The following is an 18,008-nucleotide window of genomic DNA, read 5'->3' as shown; positions in this document are numbered from 1 at the left end:
GGGTCTTGAGTTGTCCACTTCCAACCCATAACAGGAAATTTAGAAACATAACATATCGCATCCATTACATATGCAGATAGGTAAAAAGGAGGATAAATTCTCTGAGCCGTAGCTCTTTTGGACCTGTAACTGACAATGGTCGTGACTAGGTTATCAGACAAGATTTTGGCCCAATCTACAATAGTGGCATTTGTGGCAGCATCTAATAATGGTAGCCATTCTGATGAAAATTTGTTGATATCTGGCATTCCGAACAATCTACAGAGCATGGCAGCAGCAAAGCAATATGGGGAGGTAAGAGAACCAGTACTGTACATACCGTGTTTATCTTTCTTCAACGGTTTGTCCCTCCTAGACCAATCTTTGGTGGTTTCTGCCAGGTCCTGATTTTCCTTTACAAATTTCTCCATAAACTGCTTGTTATAAGTTGCCTGTGGCTCCGGTAGATGATACATGAGCTTTAAATCCTGTGCAGCGAATGAACCGATGAGTCCTTGACCCTGAACTTTGAACTGTCTATTTTTTATTTCTACACTGTCCAGTATCCACTTGACCATGTCCGTGTATGGGAGGATTTTTGGCCTTGCTGCTATCCGGTGTAAGAATGAGCAGGCTAGTTCTAAAAGGGATGCTTCTGAAGAACCATTTGAGCCCGCGCTAGCAACTACTTCCATTACCTTGGGATTTTCCTCTTCGAGCAGATTATACATGCCTTCCCACGTAGTTATTCACGCGTCTCTGTTACAGGTCGTGTCTGTATATAAGGGCAATATTTCCTTTTCTTCTGAGCTCGGGGCTTTGCCTTTCTTTCCCATTTCAACCTGCGTAATGCTTTGTATCGGCTTTTGTTGTCCGTTCCTGCAACTCATAAGTGAAGTGAAAATGAATGACAGGGAAGGGTGATGGGAAAAGTTTTAAATGCCGCAGACATATCAAGCATACCACCTTACGTGAAATGATTCTTTCGATAAGCACGCACCCATAATCCATTAAAACTGGCAACTACCTCATTTATTAGCATTAAAGCGCATAACTAGGTGTCAGCTTAGGGAAAATACTTTTCTTGAATAACGCGCCTGAAAGATCTGCGATGAAGCGATTTTGTGATTTGCTTCGCAACATTGCAGAATCGCACTATTGCAGCATCGTGAAATCGCAATATCGCAACATCGCAATATCACAAATCGCAGAAATGTTATGCGTGACAATCTTTGTTAACCTATTTTCTGCGATATGCGATCTTGCGAACAGCTTCATCGCATATCGGCAAATTGAAGTGTTTCAATGAGAGTTGTGCTGAATGTGATGCGATATTTTTTTTTTATCGCATATCGTTATCTTGCAAATGTTGTAATTTTGTTTGTAAGGTGGCACCCCGCTATCTTATGCAATGCGATATTTTTTAAGGAAAGATTTTACTTTACCTTATCATAAAACTTAGCTTTTTAGATTTTCCAAGAGGGTTTCCTAAGCTTATGATGGTAAGTTTATTCAAAAAGGAAATTTAAACACTACTTTGATTTTTTAGATTTTTAACTAAGGGTCCCCACTTATTTAGTATTACAAATAACACTCAATAAGAAGGGGGGTGGTTGCTGGCCACAACAGCTTCCTAGTTACTGGATTTGGAACTTTCACTAGGCGAAGTAGAAGAGGAGGGTGAAGAAATAGGGGAAGAAGGTGAAGGGTCAACCCTAGAATTATCGTGACATGATTCAAATGAAGGAGATGGCAAAACAGGAGTCGGGATGCTCGGGACCACCAAGGTTGAAAGCAACCAAATAGGTAGGCTAATGGTTAACCTAGGCAGGGACAACGTTGCCATATAAGGAGCACCAACATTTCCAAAAGAACAAAAAGGACCGGGATTCCCATCCGGGGTGAGACCTTGAGTGGTAGACGTTGGAGATGTTGCCATTGGAATTAACTTTGAAAGAAATTCTAACTGTAACCAGGAATATTTCGTGGGTAGTTAATTTTACAACATTGAAACAAAACTTTGCCTTTTCATATTTTAAGAGTCGAGAAAAGGACAAAAGGTGACTCTATCGCTTTCAAAGTTTAATGAGCCTAAAAGGACAAGTGCTCAGATGATCCTTTTACTTTTAAAGAGTCGAAAAGGAATGAAAGTGACTGCTCTAGAATTCTAGTCAAGAGGTTTACCAGACAAATCGTAAAACTGCTTATACACCTTGGTAATAAAATGAAAGAGAAATGACCAAGGACTTTTGGTACGGCAGTCAATCTTCCTGATGTGTTTGGTGCGTTACGACTCATAAGGCGGTAGACTCAGCTTCGTATGGATAATAGGATGATAACCTAGTGGGGTCTCCCAATATATATGCGATGGTACAGGGAGCACAAATCCGTACTAGCATCTATTGCATCACAAAAGGAGGAATCACCCAACCTTAGTGAGAACAATAGGAACTAGGTTTAACGATGTCTAGCCTAGACCTCTAAACATGTGAGCGTTAGGTTCCAATGTGTTTTTAAGTTCATTCAATAGATTTTAATAGTTAATATTGAATTAAGTCTCGATTTCAAGGCCTTATCGAATGTATTTCAACAATCTCTAGCATGCAACTACAATGAGTAAACAACCATTCCTTTCGATGAATGACTACCTAAATGAGGGTAAGGAGTTCATTTCCAAGCAATGAAGACAATAACAAGAAAATGAATGAACAGCAGCGCAAGCAAGTAATCCAATCAATAGGACACACAATGCATCGATTTCCACTTATCTCGCAACTACTATGATGAAAAATGAAAGATTTGAATTTCGCTTTTCAATTCTTAATCATAAAGAATCTACTAATGCAAACATGCTTTCATTTTCATATACCATATGAGTGCAATTGTTTTTTTATTTTTGGAATAAATAACAAACAAGCTAATGCACAGCCTGACTAATCAAAAGGCAAATGTAATCTATGCTTCAATAGTGAATGGAAATCAAATCAACACAACAAGCTAGTTTGATGACCAATCACTACAGATCAACCAAGAAGATGGGCAAGTAGAAAGAGAACAACTCCAAACAAGTCAACAAGATTGTTGTGGATCTAGTTCAGAAACTTGAAAGGACAAGCAACCCAAAACCAGGGAATTCTTGACGGAACCATAAAAGAACTAGGTCACATAGTCCAAAAAGCCAAATTTCATACAAATGGAACCAAGAAGAACATGCCTCAGTAAACACAATCAAAACAAGCTTAACAAGGTGAAAGAAACAGCAAAGGATAAGCTACACTAGTCTATTCAGGAGGCAAGGCTGTAAAAATTAACCCTACAAGAATCGTCACAGGTGCAACACTGACATCATGAGATGATCGCTAATCGTCGCAAGAACAACACAGGCAGCTGAGCGACGTCGTCGCAAGGGTACACATGTTCTCAGCGATAGTCCGATTTCAGGAATCTTCGCAGCTGTATAACGAGATATCTGCGACATATAACTAGGGTAAAGAGAACAGGGGTGATTCGTCGCAACTGTTAGGAATTAAAAAGTGATGATCTCAATAAAGAGGGAAAACAAGGAAAAACAGCGGAAAGACACCAGGCTTATCACTCAGAGAAAGAGATGGACTACTAGATCTACTCAAATGATCCAAATCACTGATGGTTCAGTCCCAAACAAAGAGACACTATGTAATTCAATCGAAAACATAAAGAGCAAAATCAAGATACAACACACAAATCATTCCCCAGCAGAGTCGCCAACTTGTGATGCAGGTAAGTTCCCTCTGCGGACAAAGACAACCCCTCTAGCCCTAGAGTGGGTCTAGTCACAGCAAGACAAAGACAATAGCTAATTCCTTAAATAGTTATCGTTAAAGAGGCCTACCTTATACCGGTGTTTGATGAAGTCTTGTCACCTCGCTTCAATTATCGCTTTCTTCTCCTTAATGAATGATTCACCTGAAACAACATATGAAAATGACAAAACACATAATAGAGCACAACAATGAACTATCTACTTATAAAGTCAAGGAACCATAAGCTATCAACATACATTTCATACATGATATAGGAAATAACTATTGATTGTATTAATATAAACAACAGTAAAGATTACAACCACGCCTTGATGTTGTAAGCTTCCTTGAAGGGTCCGATCAGTATGTCTCCATAAGCATTCACTCTCAAAGGTCTCCCAGAAAGATTGATGACTCTCTCTCACCCAAAAGCACAAGTATGAAACTAAGGCAATCACAACAAGGCTCCCCTCTTACAAAACCATTTCACACTATCAATCCACAACATGAAAGGCTATTCTCATACCTCACAAGCTATTGCTGGGCTATCAGCAAACCAAACTGTAAGCTATCAATCCAACAAACCAAGAACTAGTTAACTAAGAACTATCTAACCCAGCCAACTCCACTAGTTGATCATAGCCATGGAGGATGCTTTTATAAGAGGAGGAGCCTCCATAAATGAGGGGAGAGGAAGCTTATCTTCATGGGAGGTTACTCAAAAGGCGGAACCACCATCTCAAATGAGGAGAGGCAAACTTCTTTGACCCAACAACCAGCTCCAAAACCACCCAGAATTATTCTGTTTGAACTAATTTTCCATATATGGGTCGTCGTAGGTCAAACACTCAGACTCAGAGACGACATTGCAAGGCATTAGTTCATTCTAGGCTATCGTCGCACGCAGGATAATGATAACTTGAGAAGATTTTGAAACATGGGTAAAAATGGATCAACTTCAAGATTAATGAGTTTAGGCAATCTTCTTGAGTAATATGGAAGATTTGGACACATATTTTGGTATATAACAAAGAGTAGATGTCATTCAGGGACCGACTCTATCTAGGATCAAGGCATGCGGGGCTGGTGACAAAACATTGTGTAACACCCATACAGAGACTTTTTTAACTTGCATACTAGTTATTTCTTACCCTTCACCGCAAAGCCTTCAGGTTGCTTCATGTAGATCTCCTCTTCCAGATCCCCGTGAAGAAATGTTGTCTTCCCATCCATCTGTTCTACCTCAAAATCAAAAGCAGCAGCAACAGATAAAAGTAATCTAATAGAAGTTACCTTGGCAACAGGAGAAAAAATATCACCAAAATCAATTCTTGGCACCTGGGAATAACCTTTTGCTACCAACCGAGCTTTGTATTTCTCCACCTTTCCTTCTGCATTTGTCTTCTTCTTGAACACCCATTTGTTGCGAATGGGTTTCCTTCCAACCAACAACTCCACCAGATCCCAAGCCTCATTTTCCATTTCATCAACCATGGCCTCTTTCCAAAGCGTGCCATCCTCTAAATCTACTACTTCATTCATAGTTCTGGGATCATCATCAGTAACAGATAAAGCAAAATTTGAAAAGAAAGCAGATGGACTATACCTTTCTGGCTGCCTTCTTTCTTGAACTGATCTTCTCACACCCAGAGTTTGTGGCTCTTCATCTTCTGATTCCTCCTCTGTTGTAAAGTATGATTCTTCCTCCTTAAGCTCAAACTATATCTTCTCAGGTTCCTTTGGTTGGACTTCATGTTTAATAACATCTTTTACCTCTTTGAACACCACATCTTGGCTGTACACAACCTTCCTTGTTGTTGGGTTTCAAAGCTTATAACCCTTTAAACCATCCTTATACCCAATAAAGATGCACTTTTCAGATTTACTATCCAACTTGGTTCGTTTCTCCTTTGGAACATGTACATATGCATCACATCCAAATACCCTCAGATGTGAAAGAGAGGGTTTCTTACCATTCCATACCTCTTGTGGAGTCTTATCCTCCAACACTGATGAAGGTGATATGTTGACCAGGTAACATGTTGTCTCCACCGCCTCTACCCAAGATTCTTGTCCTAACCCGGCACCACTGAGCATGCTTCTTGCCCTTTCCATCAACATCTTGTTCATTCCTTCTGCAACTCCATTTTGCTGAGGTGTATATGGAGTAGTCTTCTGTCGTGCTATACCACACTTCTTATAGAATCTTCAAATTCCTTACTGCAAAAATCTCCACTGTTATCTGTCCTCAGCACCTTTATCTTCTTCTGTGTCTGGTTTTCCACCAGAGCCTTAAATTCTTTAAACCTTTCAAAGACTTTAGATTTCTTCTTAAGGAAATATATCCATGTATTCCTTGAGAAGTCATCTATAAATGATACATAGTACACAGACTTACCCAATGATGGAACTTTCACAGGTCCAAACACATCACTGTGCACAAGCTCTAATATCTATTTCGCCCTCTTACCACTAGAGGGCAAACTCACCCAATTTTGCTTCCCATATACCCAATTTTCACAGAAATCAAAATCCAGAGAGCTATTACTCATACCTTCTACCATACCTTTACCATGAAGTATTCGAAGGCCCCTCTCTCCAATATGTCCAAACCTTTGATGCCACAACATGGTCTTCTCTCCAAAGACCACTAGATTTTCTGCTCCACTTTTAGGAACTACAGAACTGTTGCACCCATCAACAACAATGCTACCTTGCAAATTGAACAGAGTTCCAATCCAAACTCTCCACATCAATACCAGTGATCCCCGAACCATCTTGCAGGTATCCTTCTCGAACATAGTTTTTACACCTGCATCATCCATCTTGCTTATAGAAATCAGATTTCTGGCCAATGCAGGAATATGTAGAACACCTGGAAGTGTTCTAACCCTTCCACCTTGCAACTTCAACTTTACTTTTCTGCAACCAACGATTCTAGCCTTCCTATCATCCGCTAAGAAGACATCACCACCATCGTATTTCTCATAGTTGCAAAACCACTCTCTATGGGGAGTGAAGTGATAGGATGCACCTAAATCAATCAACCATGCCTCATGATCTACATGTGTACTTGAAGAAGCCAAGTACACATCCACACCTTCATCTAAGGTGGTTTTCGCCTCTACAAAAGGAGCATCATCAAATCCCTTTCCTTTGTCAGGAGCTTTAGATTTACAGACCCTTTTGTAGTGCCCTTCCTTTCCACATTTCTAGCACACCACCTTTACAGGTTTTCTTGGAGATTTAGATCTCCCTCTAGATTTAGATCTCCCACTCAATGACTTATTTTTTTTTCTGTTCAGGTACTGTCCTCGTACAGACAAGGAATCACCATTCTGGCTCTCCATATTTTTCTGTCTCATCTCCTCTGTCAGCAAGGATGAGACTATTTCATCAAACTGCAAGGCAGTTGCATTGCTACCTATTGCAATAACCGGACTATCCCACGAATCTAGTAGAGAACAAAACAAAATAATGCACTTATCTTCATCTGAAATTTTGATATCAACAGACGATAACTGACTTACCACAATATTAAATGCATTCAAATGCTCTGTCACCGAGTCTCCATCTTTCATCCTCATGTTATACAACTTTTTCCATAGGAACAGTTTATTCACCATAGATTTAGATTGGTACAAAGTCCCTAACTTGTCCCATAAAGCCTTTGTCGTAGCTTCCCTTGATACATTCAGCAATACTGAATCTGAGACACACAATCGTATTGTGCTATTTGCCTTCCGATCCAACTTCTTCCATTCTTCATCAAACACTCACGTTGGTTTAGTACTCGGATCTACTACGGTCCACTGATCTTTATCCACCAACAAATCCTCCATCTTGAGTTTCCATAACTCAAAACTCTGACCATTAAATTTCTTGATCTCTATCTTTCCACTACTCGCCATCTTCTTTCACTACCATAATCGATCCAATAGATCTCCCACTGAACAGGGTCTACCACAGGCCCGAGCAAAACCCCTCAGCAACAAAGGCGTCCCCTTGAAGCCAAAACAACTCTGATACCAAATGTAGGTTTTAACCCCGTACAGAAATTACCTGCATACGAATTCTAAAACACATAAAATAAACAATGCAAGAGAATAACACATATACACAGAGATGTTCCCCTGGATCCCAAAACCAGGACTACCAACTTGAGTTTTCATTATATTCCTTTCATTGTTATAATACATATTTATACATGCCGAAGCATCCAATACCATGGACCGAAAACCATCGCATCCAAAACCATGTGCGAAAAATCATGCACAAAACCATAGATAGGTCCACCCAACCTAATATAGGGTCCAAAAACAAAATTTTCCAGGGCGCTGCCTTGGACCCCATAGAGTAGGGTTACCTGCACCCCTCAAACCCCCTATGACTCCCCCTGCTATGCAATCGGCGCAATGAAAGGGGGGCCTCGCCCCCCTTATAACCCCCCAGTTAACTGTGTGGGCTAGTCGTGGAAAGAATATAACACAATCCAACACTTCTCCTACTCTACAACCCAAAGACACACTTTACACTTCGACTTAATGACTTAGATTCATCGTGCTTCCATTCTATTATCTATGTTATGCCTTTTTCTACACTTAGAGCCTCGCTCTATTTATACAATCCCATGGTCCGTGGACCATGGGTAGGTCTATCAAGCCGACATTACATTACAAAAACAAGGGCGGACAACCCTGTGACTCTATTATGACTTCGCACTCCGCGCCCATAATTCGCAAAGCTTTTACAAAATATTTGGTCAAAACTTGGGCTTTGAGCCCCAAAACATGCCTTGGGGGATTCCATGCCCAACAAAAGTGGATTAGGTTACACATCATATTTCTTGATAATGATGCTATGTCAGTTCACACTTTCATATGGGCCCATTGTCCCCACCACAAGATAAAATCCAATAATATCTTCACACGGAATCCAAATGCGAACTTGAAAAGTAGGTTTATTTATCCATTGGGAAGAGATTATTATATAATGTTGCATTTATCTTTTTATAATCATTCAAAGCTTAACTTCTATTTATCTTTTTATTCATCAAAATGTTATACTTCTCCTTTTTGTAGACTAATTAACAAAGGATATATAGAGAGCATTTACTCTTTCTCTCGAGTAATTAATATATTCTTTGTTTTAACCTTTTTCCTATCTTTGGTTTTATATATATATATATATAGATATCATTTTTTTTAATATTTATAATTATTTATAAAAATGATATATTTTCTTATCTTAAATAAAAAATAAAAAAAATCATTATATTTAGTTATTAATAAGTAATAAAAATAGTTATTTGTAAATTTTAGTTAATAGATTTATTATCATTATTTAGGGAAAATAAATAAATTGTAAGCTTAGCAAGACTATATCTTCATCATGTCCAATATATCATGTCCATGTCCAATAAGGGCGGGGAATTGAACCAGTGACTTCACATCAAGGAGTGCCTTAACAAAGCCCCAGATCACTGTCTATCCAAGACCCTGTGGACTATTTAGGGAAAATCTTGTTATTTGAAATAACTTACTAATGATTTACGTGGGGAAGATGAATTCTTAGGCAATCAAAAAGTAATTTTAGGTCTTACTTCAAGATCAAATGTGGTTTCGGCCTAATAATATTTTCAACAAAACTAATCTCCCTTTTGATTATTTCTCATATTACTTTTAATGAAATTATGTATTTTTTAGGCCCAACAAACTCCGGGGAGAATAGAATCCAAATGAAGTGCGAATTAAACTCAACTAAATATAAATATAAATTTTCAACTCTTTAGTTCACACTTATTCTAAAGTTAATGAATACCAAGATCAACTTCATGGCCACTGGATGGGTATATAGTACAAATTAATGATAAAAATAACATATTTAACAATAGCATATATTTTAATTTAGCTATATTTAAACTAAGCGACAGGGACTAGCTACTATGTAGCACTTGTTTAATGAATTTTAGGGATAGTTATTTTTTTAATAGTAATGTTTTTAATTCTTAGTATAACAAAATATAGTATAGTAATATTTTCAATTCTTAATATAATAAGAGTTGTGACATTGGTTACCAGAGATGAAATTTTAGAGTTTTTGTTTATGGGATGTTTTGAACATGTTCTTACCCTTTTTCTTGCGTTGTTTTAAAGCATGGTCATGATTATCTTTATTCTTTTTAATTATTGTTACTATGTTGTGTTTTCTCATATTTTTTAAGTTTTAGTTCTGATTTATGAAGATTCAGATTGCTTTCATTTTTATTGAGCTCTAATTGTGAAGGTTAAGACTATTTTTGTTTATTGGATTCTACTTTGTGAGGCTTAAAAGAGAGAATGGCAGTGTAATGAACAAAAGAGAGAATGTGAATGGGTCTATCAAGATCCCAAACAATCTAGAGGAGGACATATTCACCCTTCAATGGGTTTATCAAGATTCCAAGCAATCTAGAGGAGGTATTAGTTAACTGAAAAAGTTATACAAAGTTATCTTTGGCTTTACCCCTATTACTAGAAAGTAGGGGCAGAATTTCATGGCCAGGGAAAATGCAAGGCCAAAGTTCTTGGGCAGGAGGAAATTTTTATGTGGGAGGTCTAAACCCTAATCTGAAACTTATGTTCACAACTTGTTTCATAGTTATTTTTAATTGTTAGCAAAATGGAGAGTGACACCAACTTAGAAATAGAGAGAAATGTAATTTTATGTATATGTAATTTATTTATTTGTAAATTATATTATTATTTTGGCAAGCAACAAAAAAAATTTTAAAAACTTAATATAATAAAATATATTATATCAATTTTTTAATTTTATTTTTAAATAGAAAAGTTGTTTTACAACAAATCAATAAAATATCTTTGGTTAAAGTTTTATTCTCTATTTAACTTAATTAAAAATATGATCTTTATCAAAATTTCCATGTAAATATATAACAAAACTATAAAATCCATAACCTGCAAACATTATTATGTCCACTTAGAAGGAACATTTCAAAGCATTTACCACTCAAGTTGTTGGACTAATTATTGCATCTCTAAGAATACTATCATGGACTAACCATATCCCAGGGAACATAGGACTAACTGCCCACTCAAGGTGTTGTTGTTGGTTTGGAAGTTTACTAGCACAAAAGGTTTTTATTGTAATGGAAAACCTTTACATCATATTAGAGCGTTAGCCCAACTTTGATTCCCTCAAGTTATAGTGGAATGGGGGTGTTGGACTAATTGCCTCAACTCTAGGAATCAATATCCTGAACTAACCACCACCCTAGGAACATGGGACTAACTACTAACTCAAGGTGATGTTGTCAGTTTTGAATTTTACTAACACTTGTAGGTTTTGGTGTAATGGAAAACCTTTACATGGTATAAGATTATTCCAACTTAGAAATATTATCTTCATTTTGTCTATGGTGGAAGAAACAAACATGGAGTATAGATATGTCGAATCCCTTGGGCTAAGATCAAGGGAAAGAAAAAACAAAATGGGAAGAAGGTAAAGCTCCTAAATCCACTCAGTCTATTGTTTCCCATTGCAATATTGGGGTAAATGAGGATTTAATTAATACTGCATTTTCTTCTTGGCAATATTCATGGTTTCTTGACAGCAGTGCAACCTAACACATGAAATTTTGAAAAGTTCTCTTTGAAGAATCAAATGTAAATGTAAATGGTGCAGTAAACTTTGTAGATGATTCCAGCTTTAAACCTTCGGGAATTGGCACAATTAGGCTTAAATTAACTAGACTCCCAAATTTTCTTATGCATTATGTTCTTTATCTTCTTGAGCTGGAGAGAAACTTGGTGTCTCTCATGCACGCTTGACCGCAAGGCCATTCCATTCACTTTTTCAATGGAAAGGTCAAAATAAGGAGATATTCTGGCAACAAGGTTTTCATGACAAGGTGGGAAGAGGAGAAACTATTGAAACTTAAAGGGACATCTGCACATGGACAAAATTTTGCATACCTCTCCCATCATGATAAAGGCACAATGTCTTCTAGTCTTTTGTGTCACTCTAGATTTGGGCACATTAGTTATAACAATCTTCACATTTTGAAGATAAATGATGTTTTTAGTTTACCCACCTTTCAAAGGAATATGAATCAATGTGAGGCCTTTATCCTTGGGAAGCACCATAAGCAAAATTTTCATGACTCCACTTTAAGAGAACATAGAAAACTAGAATTGATGCACTCTTATTTGTGTGGCCCCATGCCTATTCCATCTACCTTTAGCAACACATATATCATGATTTCTTTTGATGACTATGCCAGGATGTGAGTTTATTTGTTGAAGCAAAAATATTAAGCATTTAAAACATTTAGAAATTTACATCTATGGATTGAAAATGAAGCTCAATCCCATATTGGCAGTTTTTGTACTAATAAAGGAAGGTAATACACAATAAATGAGTTTGAAAGCTATTTTTTCTAACATGGAATCAAGCATCAAATCATTGTGCCACACAATCCTCAACAAAATGGTGTAATAGAGAGAACGAACAGGATACTTTGGAAAATGGTATGTTCAATGCTATGTTTCAAGAATGTGAAATTGATGTTTTTGGTGATGCAGTTATATATGCATTATATGTGAAAAACAATATTCCATCTCATGCTCTTAGGGACGAGACTCCTTACAAAATATGGCATGGCCAGATTCCTTCAACGAGGCATCTTAGGATCCTTGGTTCCACCTGTTATTCCTTGATTCTTAAGGAACAAAGAAAAAATCTTGATGAAAGGAGTTAGAAGTACGTATTCTTGGGGTACTCAAATACCACTGAGGCATACCATCTTCACGGTGAGGTAAACAAGAAGTTCATTCATTCCAAAGATGTGATTTTCCTTGGGTACACCAAAAATGACACAACTACTGAGCAACAACTTGATAACCTCGATAGATTCACTCATGTGAAGACATATAATGAGTTTGATGATAAGATTCCACATTTTGAAGGGGGGGTGCCTATTTTGGATCAATCTATAGAATCTCCTTTTGCAACACCATCTCCCCTCCTAAACAAGTTTCGACCACTTCATTCGAACAAGAATTTTAATTGGATTATGTGATTGAGAGAATTGAAAGGTTGAGTATTGATGAAAATGTTGCACCCTCATAATCAAAGGAGAAACCTGGACCATCTCATAAATATCCAAATTGGTTGATCAAGACACTTGAAATGTTAACCTTGATGAGGTTATAAAGTTACGAACTAGAATATCTACAAGACAAGATCATGGAGGTGATATAGATATTTTAAATTTAGGTGACGAATGGATGTTTCATATGATTGTGAATTGAATTTATCTGCTAACTTTGAACCAAATCCCTTTCAAGAAGTTGCTTCTCATGACGAGTAGAAAGAAGCAATGTAAAGGGAGTAGGAAACTATCATCAATAATGCGACATGGAAGCTAGTGGACCCTCCATTGGAAACCAAACCAATTGGCTACAAATGGGTCTTCAAGAAAAATTATGAATTAGATGGCTCACTTGACAAGCTTTAGATGAGGCTTGTGGAAAAACAACTTGACTAGAAAGAAGGCATTGATTATTGAAATAACTTTGAACCCACAACAAAATGTGCTACCATTTGTGCCCTATTTTCCTTAGCATAACATAATGGATGCAAATTTCATCAAATGGACGTGAATATTTATTTCTTGGGTGGAGACTTGAAAGAGAATGTCTTCATGCCTTAACTAGAATGTTTTGTTTTGAAGGGACAATAATAAAATGTAAACCCATCAAAAACTTGTATGGCTTGAAACAAGCACCATAAGGCTAGTATGAAAAATTAGTTGAGCATCTTTTGAAATTGAATTTCAAACACTTCATTGATTTATTTTAAACTGAAAAGAGTATTTTCATTATATAATTTTGAGCCTAGTTCGCATCAAATACATCAGGCATTATAGAGCTAATTCATAAAAAATTTCTAATTGTTTTCTCCTTTTCAATAGGAATACATGATTTTCCCGAGGAGAATATTTCTAAGTAACAAAAAGAGGGGTTTTGTAGGTGAATACCCTACAAAACTGCCACAACAAAACACAAAACTTACAACACATAACTCTACTAGGGAATTTTTTTAATAGAATTCATCCACCATTATGGAATTATAACAAGCATGATTTGGCTATTAATATTTAATTCACCTATCTTCAATTTACACCCCCTATTAGCATACTTGTCTGCTTCTTTGTTGAAGTCTCTTAAAACATGGAAATACTCTTTAGATGGGCTATCTTTTGCAATTTTCCTAGTTCTTTGCATGATATTCTCCATATATTTCTCCTTTACGAAGGAGCCTTTGATTAAATGATGCATGATTATGAGAGGATCTCAAATAATCATAAGTGTGTCCACCTGATGTTCTTTGGCTGACAAAATTCCCTGGTAGAGACCATACATCTTTTCTTTATTATTTGTCATATGACTAAGACCTCACGAATACTTGAATATTGTGTCCTCCTCGGGGCCATAGAGTACCCCTTCCTCTCCAGCCAACCCTTTCAAACCCTTTAATGATTATGTAACTCTATTTGTCAAGAAATTTGGATAAATTGTTATATATCTTATAGTGTATATAGATGATCTATTGATAACAGGGAACAATGAGACCTACATTGTATCCATAAATAAAGAATTGAAGAAAGGTTTAAGATGAAAAAATTTGGATATCTTCACTTCTGCTCAAGCATTGAAGTGACTCAAAATCCAAAGTACATATTCATCTCCTAAAAGAAGTGCATTAGAGGATTTTAAAACAAGTTTGGCATGGATGAGAGTAAGCCTCTCTCTACACTAATGGAATATAATTTGAAGCTCACAACAAAACAAGGGAATGAATTTTAGGATGCAACTAAATATCATACAATTTATGAGAGGCATTATCTACCTTACCACCATTATACCAAATATTTCATTTTTTGTTGAGATCCTTTCCAAGTTCATGAAAAAGGACTATGAAGGACATTGGTTTACTGCAAAAAGAGTTCTACATTTACTTGAATGAACTCAATACTTTGGAATCATGTATTCTAAGTTTGATGACTTCAACATGATTAGGTATTCTGATTTAATATTTGACTTCAGAAAGAAAATTAAATATTAACTTTAGGTTATCCCGTGAGTCTTGGATCAACAACTGTCTCTTGGAGGTCACGCAAATAGTTAACTCCAGCAAATTTCACAACAAAGGTATAATATGTGGTAGTTGTAGAAGCAAAAAATGACATTATGTGGCTCAGGAAAATACTTTAAGATTTGTAAGAGAAATAAGTGAATTATACTCCTCTTTTGATTGATAGTACTTATGCAGACAAATTGGCTAAGAATCTTAAATTCCATGATTAACCAAGTACATCAATACAAAGTACCGTCTAATTTGATATCATGTAGAGGCCAATATTATTCATTTGAGACATTATTCCACAAATGAGTGAATTGCAAAGATCTTCACCAAAGTGCTTTGAAAAGAAAAGTTTGAAAATTTTAGAATGATGCTTGGATTTAAAAATACCCCTTTAGCTTAAGGGGGGGAATGTTAGACACATAATCCTTTTGGGTTATTATTATTGTACATAATTGAGAGGTAGGTGAAATGGAGAGCCTTGGGGCAAACTAATAGTCCCTCGTGGAATGTGAAGTGATTAGTCACCTTCTCTTGTATATGTGCATGTTTTCAATTAATGGGAAACATTGAATCATGGAGTTAATTCATCTTCCCAACACATCTATGGTTAAACATAATCATTGTGTTTTCCTCAACTAAGAAATAACACTCCTATTTTGATAACTTGCTAAAATGTATAAAATTCAACAACCCATACTATTTTATTTTATTTTGTAATTAATCCTTCAAATATATTACTTCATGAAATCAAAATGAGGATACATAAAATTTACTACAGGTTGGTCAATTTGAAATCTTGAACACCTGTAGTATTGTTCAACCTTTGATGCTTTGTACTAACATAGTTCCGTGAGCCTCCTAGACTTTATTATTGATAGAATTAGATTACTATGGGAAAAACACTCTTTAACAGAGCTACACCTGTTTCTTTTGCTAGTTATATGGCCTGGGTTGGTTTTTTCCAAACCCTTTCTGAACCAGAAAACCAAAGTACTAAATAGCAATAGGACAAAGCCTACAAAAGTAAGACAAAAAACGATGGACATGAAATTTAACTATTAATCTTCCCATATAGGCATTGGGTCAGTCGGTGATATACTTGCTTCACCTCCTTCCTCTTGCAGATGGGTCGGAGTGTGGTAGGGGATCCCCTCGCCCTTAATCATGGCCTAAAGTCCAGTGTCAAATTTGGTCCACTCAACTAGAGGAGAGACTAGATTTGTAGTTGGTACTGCCCCCTTGGCGCGAGTGGCGAAAATTTGATGGTGCACTATCTCTACATACACCATGAATGTAGGAATTTACACAGTAAGTTTCTCAGACAGAACACCAAAGGACACCGCTCACAAATAGATCACAGATCAATACACCAGTATTCTTGATGTGGTTAAACCCTAAAAGAGGGAAACAATCCATGGCCTAAGCCAACGTGACCACTTCAGGCAATTTATTAATAAAAGAGTGAAAATTTACATAATCTTCTCTCATGAACGGTTACCCTACAAATGATCCTCCATGCTCTTTAAATAGAGATCATGGAACAATCGGGTGTTAAGCCATGGATCAAGTGTCGATAATACCGATGAGAGAATGAACCGTTGAATCACTTCATGTCTAGAACATATCATGACCGTCAGATTGTAAGTTACAAAAGTACATAGTAAAGAAACACACTTTACCTAACTCTACACTAGACCAAGTTATACTTAACTATTTCCTATGTGTCGGAATATCCTAACAATGAATTTTGCATCCAGCAGATCAATATTTTCCTCGAGACTTTTCTTAGTATTTTTCCTCTCCTGCATGGCTATCCCCAATTTTTTTTTATTATTCCATGAAAGTTTGATAGTTCTGCTATACATGATTTCTCGTGATATGGTAAGTCCAAGGTCAAGGATCCGGTCAAATTAAGCATCCACTTCTTTTTCTTTGGTGTTCTGCCTAACTTCCCTAACGTTTTCCTCAAGTTGCTCAATTTCTTCCCTGGTCTCGGGTGAAATTGTGTGATGGTAGTTGAAAGCGACTTGTTGAGCTTCTCTTTTTTCTCTGGTTTTAGGTTGTGCATGACTCTGTCTCCATCTGCCTCTGCTATGACCCCTTCCCCTTTGGCCAAAGGTGGAATATTTGCTAGTGTGAGCGAGGTGAGCCATCTTACAGACATGGGGAGAATAAGAATAACGGATGGTGAGATGGAAACAAAGAGAAATTTCTGAGCATGGAAGCAGGGAAGGGATGCTCCAGTCGCTCGAGCCAAAATTGTGATTTGTCTTGGGATCCTTTTCCTTTAATAAACCATAATTTCTAAATGGAAACATCATGGCACCTCCCCATCACTCGTAAGATAAAGTCTTCTAGGCATCAAAGAATTTTGTGTTGTGATCGTTTGGAGAGGAATGGTGATTGTGTCAAACTTTTCTTGAGATGCTACTCTTTCCTTTGTTCGAGATTGCATTAAGATCCCTCAATGGGAGGGAGAGTGTGACAGATTTGAAAACACCTCCCTCGTTCCCTTTGTCCTTAAAATTCATGAGAATTTATGGAGGGAATGTTGTTGGATCTGCTCCTCGTGGGAAATTATTTGATCCGTCTTGGCTATTAATGTCCTCTCAATCATTACGCATCATGTTGGCAGGTGTTTCATGCCATGCACTGGAATACATGACCTCTCTTCCATCTATTCCAGCGTTTTCCAACCTGTCAACTAGTGAATTGACTTTCCTCTTGACTGCTTAAAAGTGGACCCCAGCAAGGTTGTCAATGTGTATTTTGATGCTCTAGAGGAGCTTAGAGAGTCTCCAGTTGGTGGTGACGTTTTTGACCGGGGTTTTGTGTTGGAGTTTTTGGGAATGGTGTATTTCCATGACCGAGTCTCCTTCCACTATCAATGGAAAAAGGTTTATTGTGCCCCAGTTTGCCAAAATATATCCATTGGATATCCTCATCATGATTTTTGAGAATAACTCCAAATCCTGCTTGCCCGGGATTGCCCCTCTAGGCTCCATCAAAGTTGATCTTATAAGCATTGAAGCCGTGGGGTGACCATTTATCTAGTATGTTAGGAGTGATTGAAGGGGTTTGCGAGACAAAGGCTAGGGT

Source organism: Pinus tabuliformis, chromosome 9, assembly GCF_031772625.1.
Source record: "Pinus tabuliformis cultivar Carrire ecotype Pingquan chromosome 9, CPIR1, whole genome shotgun sequence".
Classification (NCBI taxonomy): domain Eukaryota; kingdom Viridiplantae; phylum Streptophyta; class Pinopsida; order Pinales; family Pinaceae; genus Pinus; species Pinus tabuliformis.
The sequence above is the reverse complement of the archived record's forward strand: the minus strand, read 5'-3'. Positions refer to the sequence as shown.